The sequence below is a fragment of the Falco rusticolus genome, chromosome 10, assembly GCF_015220075.1.
Source record: "Falco rusticolus isolate bFalRus1 chromosome 10, bFalRus1.pri, whole genome shotgun sequence".
In the NCBI taxonomy this organism is placed as follows: Eukaryota; Metazoa; Chordata; class Aves; order Falconiformes; family Falconidae; genus Falco; species Falco rusticolus.
In genome coordinates this window covers 32,337,669-32,351,138 of record NC_051196.1, presented here as the reverse complement: position 1 = coordinate 32,351,138, position 13,470 = coordinate 32,337,669, and the positions used below count along the sequence as shown (strand labels likewise).

The 13,470-nt window shown below is 60.3% G+C and overlaps 1 protein-coding gene across 1 annotated transcript in view; it reads left to right on the top strand.

Annotated features, from left to right (window-relative positions):
- The window catches only part of SRC (SRC proto-oncogene, non-receptor tyrosine kinase), a 31,072-nt gene that overhangs the window by 4,607 nt on the left and 12,995 nt on the right, over positions 1-13,470 (top strand). The window contains 1 exon segment of the mRNA XM_037402873.1: positions 9,474-9,549. The gene's annotated coding sequence lies outside the window, so the exon portion shown is untranslated.

The window sequence follows — 13,470 nt, the reverse complement described above, 5'->3', positions numbered from 1 at the left end:
GTCACTGCCTCTGCCCACGTGTGATCTGGTGACACTTGTGACTCGGGCTGTGCTGTGCTTCCTTCCCCTTGCTGCAAGTTTTGGAGGCTGGCCCTGAGTTTCCCAGCCCCATCCCATCCTTGACCTGTTGTGGTCTCGTCCAGTGACCGTGAGGTTTTGGCTGGCCCCAAACTTGCCGTGTTAGGGCTGGGTGGATGGAGGAAAACCTGACTGCATGCTGCAGAACCAGCTTCCACCCAGTGTGGCTGCTCCCAGCCTTCCCAACCGTGTTTGGCAATCCCGGCCATGAAGAACCTGGGCAATGAGGGTAAAAGCTGACAGCTGCATTGTCCCCTCCACTGTGGGTGAGGTTAACATGTCCAGCCTGTCCCAAGCTATGTGCCCCTTCCCACGCTGTGCCCTGGTTTGGGGGTAGCGTGACAGGGTCAGGTCGGTGCTAAACAAATCCCAAAAATGTCTTGCCTTGGAGCACCCTTTAGCAGGAATTTGGGGTTGGAGGTGCAGCACCGTGTCTGGGTTTCACTGCTCCACCTTGCTTCCCCACTCGGTGAGAAGCACTGTGTGCCTCAGTTTCCCCCTCTCCCCCCTCCTTCACCAGCATCAGCTGCACTGCTCTACGCCATGCAGGTGCCATGGGCAAAGCTCTTCCTTAGGCAGGGCAAATATAATCTTATCTCTGTTAAGTGCCACCACCTTCCTTGGCCGCGGCGGCTTTCGAGGGCTTCCTCCCCAGACCGTGGCCCAGCTGAGCACTGGTCTCCCCGGCCGAAGCCAGCCCTTGTGGCTTGGTGGCTTTGCAGTGCCACCGGGCTGCAGTTGGTGCCAGCAGCAGCAGGGTCGGGAGGTCCTGTCCTGGGCTCTGGATGCTCTCGGGGCGGAAGCGTGCGCTTGGTGACTTCTGCAAAACAAACCCACACGAAAAGGCTGTCAGAGTCACTTCCAGCTTGGACAGGCCCTTTCCTTCCCCTGCCCATCGGGCAAGCGTTGGTGGGGAACCGCTGTGCCAGGGAAGGGATCGGCACGGCTGAAGGGGAGCTGCTGGTGAGCACTTTGCTGTGCGGGGCAGGGAGGGTGTCGGGGGACAAGGAAGGGTGCATATGTAACTGCAGAAGTCACTGTGACCAGGATGAGTTTCATGCTCCAGCATCATGGACAGTTGAGTTTGGAAGTGTGTGGGGTGGAAAGGCTCGAGGTGCTGGGACCGGTGTGTGTGGCTGGGGCTGGGCAAGGAGGGCAGCACGTGGGGAGAGCTGCCTGCCCACCCCGGCTGCTTGCACGTGTGCACAGCCATGTGTGGATGTGCATGCACACGTGTGTACGTACCCTAATCTGAGCCCTTCTTGGTGCTTCGGGGATGGGGATAGCTCTCACGCTGTGCTCTGGGTGGGCTGTGCTGAAGCCACCGTGAGCTACAGGTGATGGAAAGCAGAGGAGATGCCCTTTGTCCCTTCGTCCCATCCCTGCAGGCTCTGGTGTGGTTATTTTGGGTAGGAACAGCAGCACAAGCGAGGGCTGGAGAGATGCCACGGGAGGCTGCAGGGTCCACTTGCAGCTTGTCCCATGCCACTGACTGGTGTCGGCAGCGCGGGGCTGGTCCCGTCCACCTCACCCATAGCCCATCTCCACTCCCCACCACCGCTGCAGCCAGAGGTGCGCGGAGCCCGGCTCCCCCCTCCAGGAGTGGCAGGGATAAAAGACACCAGCTCAGCGTTTTTCTTTGTTTTTCATCTGCTGAGGCTGTTTATAGTGAGCACCGTCTGGGGCTGCACCTCCTGGCCGGCTCCTCTCCCGGCAGCTCCAGTGGAGCTGCTGAGCATCCCACTCACCCTGGGAGAGACTGGGGAATCGGCACAGCTTTTTGGATATAGAAACGCTGTCCGGGGCTGGCTGATCTTCTCAAGACCCTCCCGGGTTGCTTCCTCTGATGCATCCTGAGCGAGTTGCTTTGTTTCGGTGGTGCAGATGGGAGTGGCTGTGGAGACCAGCATCTCCTGGGGCTCAGCCACCAGTGAAGTCCAGGCTCCCCAGGCATGCCTCGACATGGGGTCTGATGGTGCTGAGACCAGAGCTATGGTCCCAGGCTGTGCCAGCTGCCACCTGACCCATCCATGCCTGCTGAGGTGAAAGCGGGAGTCGAGCGTGCATGGCTGGAGGCTCATCCTGATCACCCAGCCTTGACCTGCAGCCACCCGCTGCCCCCATAGCATGTGTGCATTAGGGCCGGCGGCCCCACGGTTCTGTGGAACACATGGTTTGTGTCGGGCACATGTCCCAGAGTCCCAAAGTAACCCAGGAAAATAAGCCAATAATCAGCATGAGTTTGCTGTGTGGGATCCTGCTTATTCATTTGAAACTGTTCAGGAGTCTGTGAAGTGGGAAGTGTTGAAAATTGGTGATGGAAGACCCCTGGCCTCTGCTTGGCTTCTCCTTCTTCATACCCTCCCATTGCAGTGAGCCCCAGCACGCATCCTGCTGGGTCCCTGTGACTCCTGGCCGGCAGCGGGGTGATGCACGGGGTTTGTGTTGAGGGTGCAGATATCCACCCTGCATTTTCCCTGGTTTACCAGTGAGCTTTTCAGTTCCTGTTCCATGTCAGGAGCTTTGTTGGGGGGGGGTTGCCTGCCATAGGGGTCCTGCAGGACCCCTTTGCGGGGCCGGTGGGGCTGCGGCTCCAGCCCCGGAGGGCTGGTGTAGCCGCAGGGAGCTCCTCTCCTGGCTGGACTGGACGGGCTGGTTTCTCTGAAAGTGGAAATGTTTTAACAGTGACGCCAGCGTGGCCAGGGGTGGTTGTAACTTGCTCAGATCTGGAGCTTTTCTGCCTCCTGCCGTGTTCCTTGCCCCCTTCCTCCCCCTGCCCTGGAGATTTGCTGCCTGCCTGCGCCGCTGTCCTTGCCCTGGGGTGAAATTTCTGTGGCACTGTTGGGTGCTGTGGGGTGCGGCAGCCCTCCAGCTGGGGCACGCACAGGTGGCAGCACCGTTTTGGCCGGATCTGAGCCACCCATGAGTCACATCAGCCTCCTGCTTCCCCAGGAGCCGGGTGCAGGGCTGCTGCGCCACGGCCATCCCCGGAGAGCAGCCAGGGCAGATGGACCTCTCCCTCTCCCCAAAAAGCAGAAGCAAACTTCATTTCCTGGAGCCTGAGGCTGGCTGCGCTGGGAGACGTGCTGCAGAAATGGGGAACAGAAATCCTCCCTCTTGCTTGAGAGGCCAGCTTGTGTCACCGTGTCTCCATCACCCCTTCCAGTGGGGCTGATCCCTCGCCCCGGTGCTTCACCTGGAGAAGGATGGGAACAGCACTGATGTGATGGGGCTGTGGGAAACTGGAGAATTAGGTGGCAGGCAGTGGGAGCTTGTGGTTGTCACCATGCCCGTGGTCTAGTATTACAAAGGCATGTTTTGAGGGACACTGAATCCCAGTGCTGGGCTAGAGGGCTCTTGGGGGAGCATCACTCTGCAGCTCCAGGCAGTCCCAGTGGCCAGGAGCTCTGGCTCCTAGCACCGGCTCAGCTTGACATCAGTGCTTCCCTGCCCAGCTTCGGCGCTTCCCAGCCCCACAGGCACTCCTGCCCTTGGAAGCATTTTCTTTCCTTCTCCTCGGCAGGCAGAGAGCAGTGCCCTCGTCACCTGTCTGGGAGAAGCTGGCTTAGGGTTAACGCAGGCCAAAGGCTTTGTGTGTCTTTAGAAAGCATTTGCTGGAGCTGGTTGGGCAATTCCTTGCTTTGGCTGGTGTCCTGGTGGGAATGCTGGAAGTGCAGGCTGAGTCAGGCTGGGAGGCACTGATGGGCATCCCTGCTCCAACCCAGAGCTGCGCCGAGGTCAGGCTGCACAGCACCCGGGCAGCTTTGAGCATCTCCTGCTGGAGATCCCACCGCCTCTCTGGCCCCTGTTCCAGTGGTGGACCACCCTTGTGGTGAGAAAGCTTTTTTTTTTTCCCCGTCTCTAATTGCCAGGATGCCGAAGGGGATGCGTGCTGGCTGGGAAGCGAGGTGCTCCCCGCTCCCCTGTGGCTCCCCTGTCTCCGTGCGTGCAAGCAGCAGGCTTGGGCTGGGTTTGCAGGACGCATGTGTTTGTTCTCCGCCTGTCCCAGAGCTCTCCCAAAGTGCTCATGCATGGATAACAGGGGACAGTGGGGGCTCCAGGAGCCTTCAGTTGACTTTTATCAACCCCAAACACTTTCTAGCAGCATCCTGAAGCCAGGGGGTCTCCTTTGGACCACGGCATGGGGCTGGCAGAGCTGTGGAAGCCCTGATTTTTGGAGTGGCTTTGCTGCTGCACGGAGGTGGACAGGAGCGGTGGGGCACTGCTGGCTGCCCACACTCCCTTGTTGGAGCAGCGGCTCCCAGTGCAGCCCTCTGCAAGGGGCTGCAGCTCCCAGCACGGCTCGGTGTGATGCAGGGGTGTGCCAGGAGCTCCCGCAAGCTCTGCTCGGTGACATGTCTGGCAGGAGGGGCAGCTGCCAGCTCCCTCTGGAGCCCTCCATGCTGCTCGGTGATGTATATTAAAAACCACTGCAGTGGAGGCAGCTTTGAGTGTGCAAAGCTTTGCCAGCTCCCAGGAACTTGAAGCGTGGGGCTGTGAGTGGGTGAGCATCACAGTGGGTCAGCCCAGGCTGCCTGCATCCGCATGCCGGGGGATCTGAAGGTATGGCCCCATCGGTACCCAGATCTGCTGCAATGTGGGGATAGGGGTGTGACACCTTCCCTTCTCCCATCCCTTGGGGGAGAAAAAGGCTTAAAACAGGGCGCTCGGCACCAGCAAGCACGACTTGCTCCAAGCAGCCAGCTGTGTTATTTCAGGGAGATAAGCCTTGCGACTTTTTCCTGCCAGTCTTACACTGTCAGGCTGCCTCTGGCCTCGGCTGGTGTCGGGGTGCTACAGGGATAGCGGGGGGCACTGCCTGCAGCTGTGTGCAGCTGCAGCGTTGGGAGAGCTGCTGCCCATCACCCCGGCAAGCCAAAATCTGCCTGTGGAGGGGCTGGCCCTGCCCCATGGGGAGGGCTTGAGCTCCCTGCATGGCTCCCCCTCTGTGTGTTTGGTGTTTCCCAGTTTCTTGGCCAGATAAATATCCAAAACCTGATTTTGTGCTTCTCAGGGGTTTGTTTTGGTCTTCTGAACTCCCTGTTTTGACACATCTTTTGGGGAGGCATTTTGCCTTGCTCCTGACCATGACTCTCCCACATGCTTGTGGGGGGCAGTGAATTTGGGTGGTTGATTTAATTATCCTTTCCCCTTTTGTGACCCACTGGCCCCTCCTAGCTTGAGCTGTGGAGCTTTAATTAAGATGGTTTTAAATTTAACGGGGGTTGACAGGGTCAGATGGGAGGGGCTGGGACTTACATGTGTGGGGAGTGTGTAGCCAGGCCCCCGCACAGCAGCTGTGCTGCCCTCCTCCACCAGCGATTCCTTCCATCTGGGAGAGGTTCCCATCAGCTGTGGGGAGCCAGGGGAGGGCTGGGGTGCCTTAACTCAGGTGCCTTCAACATGCAGTCGCTGGGGAAAGTAGGGGTCCCAGGAGGGCATCAGGGTCACCTGCCTGCAGCTTCCCTGGTCCCCGAGTTGGAGCCAAGAGATGAAGTGAGCATCTCTGCATCTCTCCTGTTTTAGGAATCAGTGCAGGTGAGAAACGAGTGCCCTTGCGGAGGGGGAAGGCTGGAGGCACAAGCCAGGCGTGCCCTCCTTGTGTCAGCTGGGCAGGGAGAGGATCTGCAGCATCAAACCCTGGTTTGTGGGGCTGGGGGAGCAGTTCCCCCATTTCACCAGCACCTGGGACTCACTGCGGCAGAGCTGATCCCAGCTGGGCAGAGATGTGCCTCTGTGTTACCCCCCTTGTACCAGGCAAAGCCCGATGGCATGGGACAGGGGCCAGCAATTGCTTTTTCCATGGGGAACGCTGTGCCCTGCTGTGTTTGGTGGCGGGAGGGGATGGTGGGCTGAGCCGGGGCAGCGAGGCTTTCCCCGAAGCACTGGGGCTGTGCTGCTGTTCGCTGGCCCCAGCCGCGATGCTTTTCATGGGAAAAAGCAAAACTTCAGTAGCATCCCCTGGGACCAAGGGGGAAACTGCTGCGTGAGCGTGTCCGGGGCTGCATTTCCTACCGGAATGTGGGGAGGGAGCAGGAGGCAGTGCAGGGAGGGGGACAGGGTGGTGGCTCTTGGGGTACCACCTCGCCATGCTTACAGCAGGGACGACCAAGCAGCAATTCATCACCCCCGGCACGGTGGCCAGCGTCTCCACCATGTCCCCGTGGTGTGGTGCCATGGCACTGACCCCGCTGGCGGTGCTGCCCTCACGGGGGGGGATGGGACGTGAGGGACGGCGAAGTGCCCGTTGGCTCTTGGCTGCCTGCCTGCCTCCAGCCGGGGATCTCTGGCTTTAATGGCACACCTCAAAGGTGCCTTCGTTTTTTTCTGGATGGATCTGCCCTGGCTGGACCCCAGCCCTGCTGGGAGGGGGTTGATTGTATGCAAGGGGAGATGGAGTGGGTCAGGGTGGGTTTGAGATCATGGCTCCCTGCTCCTTCCCATCCCCGGGAGCTGCTGCTGTGGGCTGGGTGCTGTGAGGCTGCTTTGTCTCGCCTGCCGTCCTGCATGCTTCATTTTTCAGTCTGGCGTGAGACAGTTGCTGTTATTAATCTTGCTGGGGCTTTGCAAGCCGGGGATGTGGCTCGGCTCCCTCTGGCAGCGGGTGGGCACTGGTGCCCCTGGCCCCTCGCCACCTCTCCCCCACCACCTCTCCCATCCCGTCTGCCAGCAGGGATGCTCGGTGCCCACCCAGCTCCTCAGCAGCCCCAAGGACAGAGCCTGTTTTGCCGGAGAATTCTCCCTCCCCAAGGCTCCGTGTCTGGTGTTGGGCCCCAGCCTGTCACGGCATTTCCCAAGGTTTCTGCTGCCTCCCAGAAGCCGTGCTGCTGTGTTTTGTCTGCTCCCAATCAGTGTCTTTTGTTAGTGTCTTTGAAAAGAAGATAAGATCCTTCCCCTTCGCCACCAGCCCCGCTATCAGCCTGGCGATACCACAGGCATTGTATGGATCCTTGAGAGAGCAGGGCGCAGTGGAAAACAGTCCGAGCGGGACTTGATGGAGAGCAGCCGGTTCCCCTCCCTGTTGCCTTTGCAAGAGCATCTCAGCCGTGGGTAGGTAGGGCAGAGGATGGAGCCTTTCCCCGCATCCCAACTTGCCATTTCATTTTTTGGGGGGGAGAAACCCTGAGGATACGGGTGTCAGAGGCATGGGGATGCTGGGCAGGTCAGGCAGCATTTCCAGCACTGGCAGGGGAGGACGGGGATGTTGCTGTCTCGCGTGCCGTGATCTGATCAGAGCTGAGTTGTGCAGCCAAGTGTGCTTCATTTTTAATTGCTTTTGGAGAGGGGAGGGCGGGGGTGGCCTCTCGCTGCAGCTCTCCTTGCTGCAGCCTGTGGCCAGGGCAGGGTGCACCCTTCCCTCCGGCTGCAGAGCCCAGCAGCACACGGGGACACACGGGGGTGGCAGTGCTGGCAGATGGCCTGAGCCTGGTCACGGCTGTGCCAGCGATGCGCTGTGGGGGTGGCAGCCCCCCAGCCGAGCGAGTGGCAGGGCTGTGCAGGGCTGCTACCACCGCAGCCACCAAATACCCAAACCTGGGAGCACGAGGGCTGCAAGCGCATCCCTCTGCGCAGGGACCTGTCCCTTCCCCCTCGGAGGACCTCGCACCCCACTGCCCGGGCACGTGGTTGGCACCAGCCTGAGGAATATTTGGGTTTCCCTGGTGGCTGTTTTGGTCCTATTTTGTCTAAACACGCCCATGGCCGCACAGCGTGAGGCCGGGAGCCCAAGTGGCACAGCGTGCAGGGGTGGCGGGACACAGGCACCGTGTGCGTACATGGCTTATTTGTATGTGCTGCAGCCTGGAGTTGAGTCTGCAGCTTCCCCCACCTTCCATCCCGCTGTGCAATTATTGCCAGCGAATATTAGTCAAGTACAAATTACAAACCATTCAAAGTCTTAAAGAGCTGTCAATCAGCTGCTGCTTATTATCCTAATCAAATGCACTAAAAATAGTGACAAAACTTATTAGCGGGGGGGAAGGAGAGGCCATCAAAATAAACCTGCGGTGTGGTCCATCCTCTGCGTGGCAGCCACTGTCCTGGGCACCCCTTCCCCAGGAAGAGGGACATGGGGCAGGTGCCTGGCATCACGCTGACCCCACGGAGGTTAGCTCAGTAGTTTCCACCACCGCGCTGCAGCGGTTGCAAGGTTAACAAGGCTGGGGTGTGTGCTGTGGGGCTGCGTGCCATGATCTGGGGAACGCACAGGCTGAGCAGATCGGGGCGGGATGGCTGGGGCAGGGGAGGCTGCGATGGCAGCCAGCGGTGCTGGGGGAGCGGCAGCGCTTTCTCCTTTACTGCTGGTCTGTACGAGCCCTCTCCTCGCTGCACCTTCATGGCTGAAGGCCCTTGCGTAAAGGCAGGAGGCTGCGGCTGGTCTCGCCTCCAGGCTTGCTCCCAGCAGGGTTAGATCGCAGGGTAGCGAAAACCTGCCTGCCCTGTCCCCATCCGTCTGGGATGTGCCCCCCCCCCCCCCCCCCCCCCCCCCGCCCCTGAGATGTGAAGCCTGGGGGGACAGGAGCCTGTTGGGATGCTGCGCAGGGCTGTGAGGCTGGGGGGGCTGGATCCCCTCTGTGCCAGGCAAGCGGGAGCCCCTTGCTGAAGCCTCTGCCCAGCGCTGGGTGAGCAGGGCCGGCTGGAGAAAGATTTTGCTTTTGGTAGGTGAGAGGGAAGAAAGGGCAGTTCCTGCAGGACCTCAGGGCTGGGAGGGGGTGGCAGAGCCAGGCTGTGGGGCCATGCCCTGCTCTACTTTTAACCTGAAGCTCTGCCCCAAACCACTGCAGCTGAGAAGTGTCCCCCCATCGTACACTGTCCTTTTTGAAAAAAATGGCTAAAATGTGCTTTTCTGGCTGAGTCAGGGCACGAGCAGCACCAAGTGCTCCCAGACCTTGTGCTTGGTTCATGCCGTAGCATCTGTCTGTGTGCTGGGGATGGAGAAGGTGACTCTCATATGGGGACAAGGTCCCCAGTTGGTGGCCAGTGCTCCCTGCCACCAGTCCTGCCCGTCCATTGATAGAGAGGCAGGGCTGGAAATGCTGGTGTGTCTGGAGGAACCAGCTTCGCTTCCCCCCCAGAAAATCCCTCGGTGGGCTGGGGGTGTCTGCGCTCCCCTCCTGCCCCGGGACATCTCTGGGGGTGGCTCCAGCCGCCTCCTCTCCCATCCCCGGGTGGGTTTGACGAAGTGGAGCAGAGAATCGTCCCCTCTTCACACATGAGAGATCAGAGCGAGCGGGCGTGCGCTGCCGGCCCTGTGCTGGAGGGATGGCAAGGAGGAGGAGGAGGAGGAGGAAGGCGGCAGCAGCCCAGGGTGCCAGAGGCAGTGCAGGGGGAGAGGGCAGCGGGGTGCGGGGCTGGCGGCGGGTGCTGCGGGTGCTGACGTTCCCTCTGTCTGGCAGGCTGCGGCTGGAGCTGAGCTGACTTCGCCGGCGGCCCCTCCCCACCCCGCGGCGAGGCTGTAGCCAGAAAGCACTGGTAAGGCATCTCCAAAGCACTGGTAAGGCATCTCCGACAGCCCGGGGAGGGGGGACCAGGCTGCTTTGCTGGATGAACCCACCCAGGAAACGGGAAACCCTCCTGCCCCCCTGGGGGGGCTCAGATCTGGGGTACCGGCTGCTCTGCAACAGCCAGATTTGGCCCTTGAGCATCGGTGGGTGGGTTGGGCGCTGGGTGCAAGAGCGAAATGCAGACCCCTCCCGTTGTCCTGCCCACCCCTTGGTGGTCCCACAGCGTGGCCGGCCATGGGGCAGAGCTGAGGCCTCGCAGCTCGCCGCCGCGGTGGTTTGCAGTTTGCCGCTGGCGCTGACCCCCGGAGCGGAAAGCAGGGGAGTTCCTGCAGGCTGCGACGTGCCCGGGGTGCTAATCCCCGCTGCAGGAAAGCTGCCTCCGTACGCTACGCTGCCTCGCATCAGTCAGAGGCGAGCACTGGGAATGCTGGCCGCCCTCCAGCCCGCCGCTGCCGCACAAACCTCGGGAGGGGAAGGCTGGCTGAAAGCCGAGGCACTGGCTGGGATGGGGAGCAGTGCTGAGCCCCCCCCATCGCAGCACTGTCAGGTGTGGAGCGGTGCTGAGCCCCCCCCATTGCACTGTCAGGTGGGGAGCAGTGCTGAGCCCCCCCCATCGCAGCACTGTCAGGTGTGGAGCGGTGCTGAGCCCCCCCCATTGCACTGTCAGGTGGGGAGTGGTGCTGAGCTCCCCCATCGCAGCACTGTCAGGTGGGGAGCGATGCTGAGCCCCCCCATTGCAGCATTGTCAGGTGGGGAGCGGTGCTGAGCCCCCCCCATTGCAGCACTGTCAGGTGGGGAGTGGTGCTGAGCCCCCCCATTGCAGCATTGTCAGGTGGGGAGCGGTGCTGAGCCCCCCCCTTCGCACTGTCAGGTGGGGAGCGGTTCTGAGCCCCCCCATCGCAGCCCCCCCCATCGCAGCACTGTTGGCTGGGAAAAGCACGGGAGCAGGGAGATACTGGCTGGACCCTGGCGGCTCCGAGCGCGCCTGCAGCCTGTTACGTGCAGGAACACTGTACGTGAGGCACCGGTACAGCACAGCTGTGGCCGTGGGTATCTCTGCAATCTGGTGCTGTGATGCTGTCCCACAGCTCCCAGTGATGCTGCTGGGATGTGCCGGGAGCCACCATGGCTGGCCGGTGGGTTCACCCACTTCTCTGTCCCTTGGCTCTGTGAGGTTTCGTCACCCGCTCTGCTGGAGGCAGGGGGGTTTCTCTCCCCACCGGCAGGGCTGGTGCACACCCCCCCCCTCCTTTCGCCCAGGACCTGAGGGCACAGCACATTCCTGCCATGATTAATAACTCCTCTGCCAGGTTCTTGCACAACCCCTGCATCCTTCCGGGGTGTGCACCCTTCCCTCGCCGTCTGCCAGGCGATGTGGGGGCTGCAGGGGTTTTCTCGGGTCCCCCCCCTGCTCCCCCCTGGGGGCAGGTGAGGAATGTGCCCCCCTGAGGCAGCTGCAAGGCTAAAGCCTCATTGCGTTGGCTGAGTTACCTGGGACTCCAGCGGGGTTGGGGCAAGGCTGGCAGTGCCTGTGGGCACGGTTTGGGGTTGCCTACATTTTGCACTAGTCAGATGGAAGCAAGTGTGTGCAGCTGTTTAGGTGCAAAGCTGTTTGCAACAGGAGAGCTGGGAGTGGGGCTTGCTGCTCTGCAGCCCCTTCCCCAGAGGATCGCAGGCCCGTGTCTCCTCCTCTCCCATCTTTGGCTCCTGCAGCCAAAGCCCCGGCAGCCGGATTGGGCCCTGTCAGAGCAGCACATCCCGGTGAGCAGCACAGACCCAGCAAAGCCCTTGCCAAGGAGGCTTGGCACCCAGGCACAAGCTGAGAGCTTGCAATGGGTGTTGGAGAGCTCTCCCTCCCTAAAACCACTGCTCAAGGTGGGATGAACTCATGGTCCATGGCATCCCTGGCCAGGACATGCCTGGAAGGTGCATGTCCTGTGCCCACAGGCTGATGGGTGGGAGGATGAGGACCGCTGTGCTTTGGGGACACTGGGGAAGTGCCTGGGGATCCGCTGTTCCCCTTCTGTGCTCTGCTCCTGGCTAATCTCTAGGCATACTGACTATTTCATACTCCGATTTTTCTCAGCGTGCTGATAAATCAGTTGCCGACCCAGGCTGGCAGTCCCACAGGGCGTGCTCAGGGGACACTCGGCGTCCCCATAGCGCTGCTAAATCCGCCACCCCAGCTCGGGTGTTTTCCTGCCTGGGGAAGTGCTGCTTCCAGGGGAAACTCTGAGCGGCTGTACCCCTTGCTCACGGTCGCGTGGGCAGTCACAAGCTGCGCGGTCACAGCCCCACTGTGCTCCCGCTTTTGTCCCCGCACCGCCACTGGCATCCCGGGAGCACCAGTGGCTGCCGGAGCCCCGGGCGGAGGTGAGCAGTGGGCTGGCTGGGGGACAGGGAGGTTTGCTTTCCTTAGCGGTGGGGGCTTTTTCTTGTTTCTAAAGTCGTGCTTTCCCCCGCAGTTCTGCTTTAGCATCTTCTACACCAGGCTTTTGAAAGTGCATTTATTTACAGGATAGACCCCCTCCCTTTCACTGCAGGAACTGCCTCTGGATTGCCGCTGGTGGCGATTTTCAAGCGCAAAGCTTATATTTGACCTTCCCTTGCTCTGAGGGCCCCAAAGCCCAGCACAGATATGCATGGGCCGGGTCCCATGGCAGATAGAGGCACCGGTCCCTCCTCATCGCCTGCATGCACAGGAGGAAGGACGGCTCCACTCTCCACCGAGCAGTGAAAAATCGGTTTATTCTGCTTCCCAAATCCTGGCAGGGTCTGATCCTGCCAGCACAGTGGCAGCTGAAGCAAACCTGCATGAAAGCAGGACAGGGGATGCTGCTGGTTGTCTGTGCAATTTGGGAGCTGGAAAACAGCCGATGGAAGTTGGGTCTTTAGGAAAATAAGCCCTGATTGTTAGGCAAAGCCCTCACTCTGCGGAGGGGAGCAGAGCTTGTGCCTGGCACCCCTAAGCTTCCCCACGGCAGGAGCCATGGAGCTCTGCTCCACCGACGCTGGGGCTGTGCAGGCTGCTGGAGCTGCCCTGTGGCTCTGCCCCGCTCATGGAGGCTTGGCCCAAGCTTCTCTCAGAAGCTGGGTTGGGAAAACCATCTGTTGCGTGAGGCTGAGCCCTCAGCAAAGCCTCACAGGTGGCTGCATCCAGGTCCACGCATCACAGACAGTGGCTGCCTCCTCTGCTCCTTCCCTGCTCGTTTTTTCTTGTCGGAAATACTCTCCTCCCTGGTTGTTCCACCTCCCTTTTCCCTCCAGCCTAAATATTTCCTTCCATAGCTTCAGGACACTGCTGGGTATCCTGCCATCTTTGGAGACTGCAAATAATTCCCTTCCTTCATTTATGTCATTACCTTGAAGGTATTTATAGAGCATGATCTTGAGTGGAAAGGAAGGCATGACTATATATATAAAGCCGAGATCCCTTGTTCCTTAGCTGGTAACTGCCTGAAACTCTTCCTGTTTTAAACTTTTATCCCATTTGCTGCACGTTTTGGACTTCACGGGAACATCCTCAAGCATTTAGATCCCCATCTAAATTTAAATCCCCATCTAAAGAGCAAGCAGAGTGATGCAGCTATGGGTTCTCCAAACTTCTGCCGTCGGAGTAATCCAAATTCGTGGATGTTTGTCTGGGTCTTGCCTTCTCCTGTCCGTGCCCTGGCAGAAACCCTCATGTAGGAGAAACGTGGCAGTATGGGGTACTGAGCTACATCCCACAGTGGACGCCTGGCCCGAGCAGCCACGCTCCCGCACCGGTCCAGGCTCGGTGCTCAGCCATCCTCATTCTGCACTCCACAGCTAAGCTTGCTTCCCTCTGCTCCCAAAGCATGCCTGGCAGCTCAGCTCCCGGTGTTCTGCTGGCTGCTGCGGCCATGCG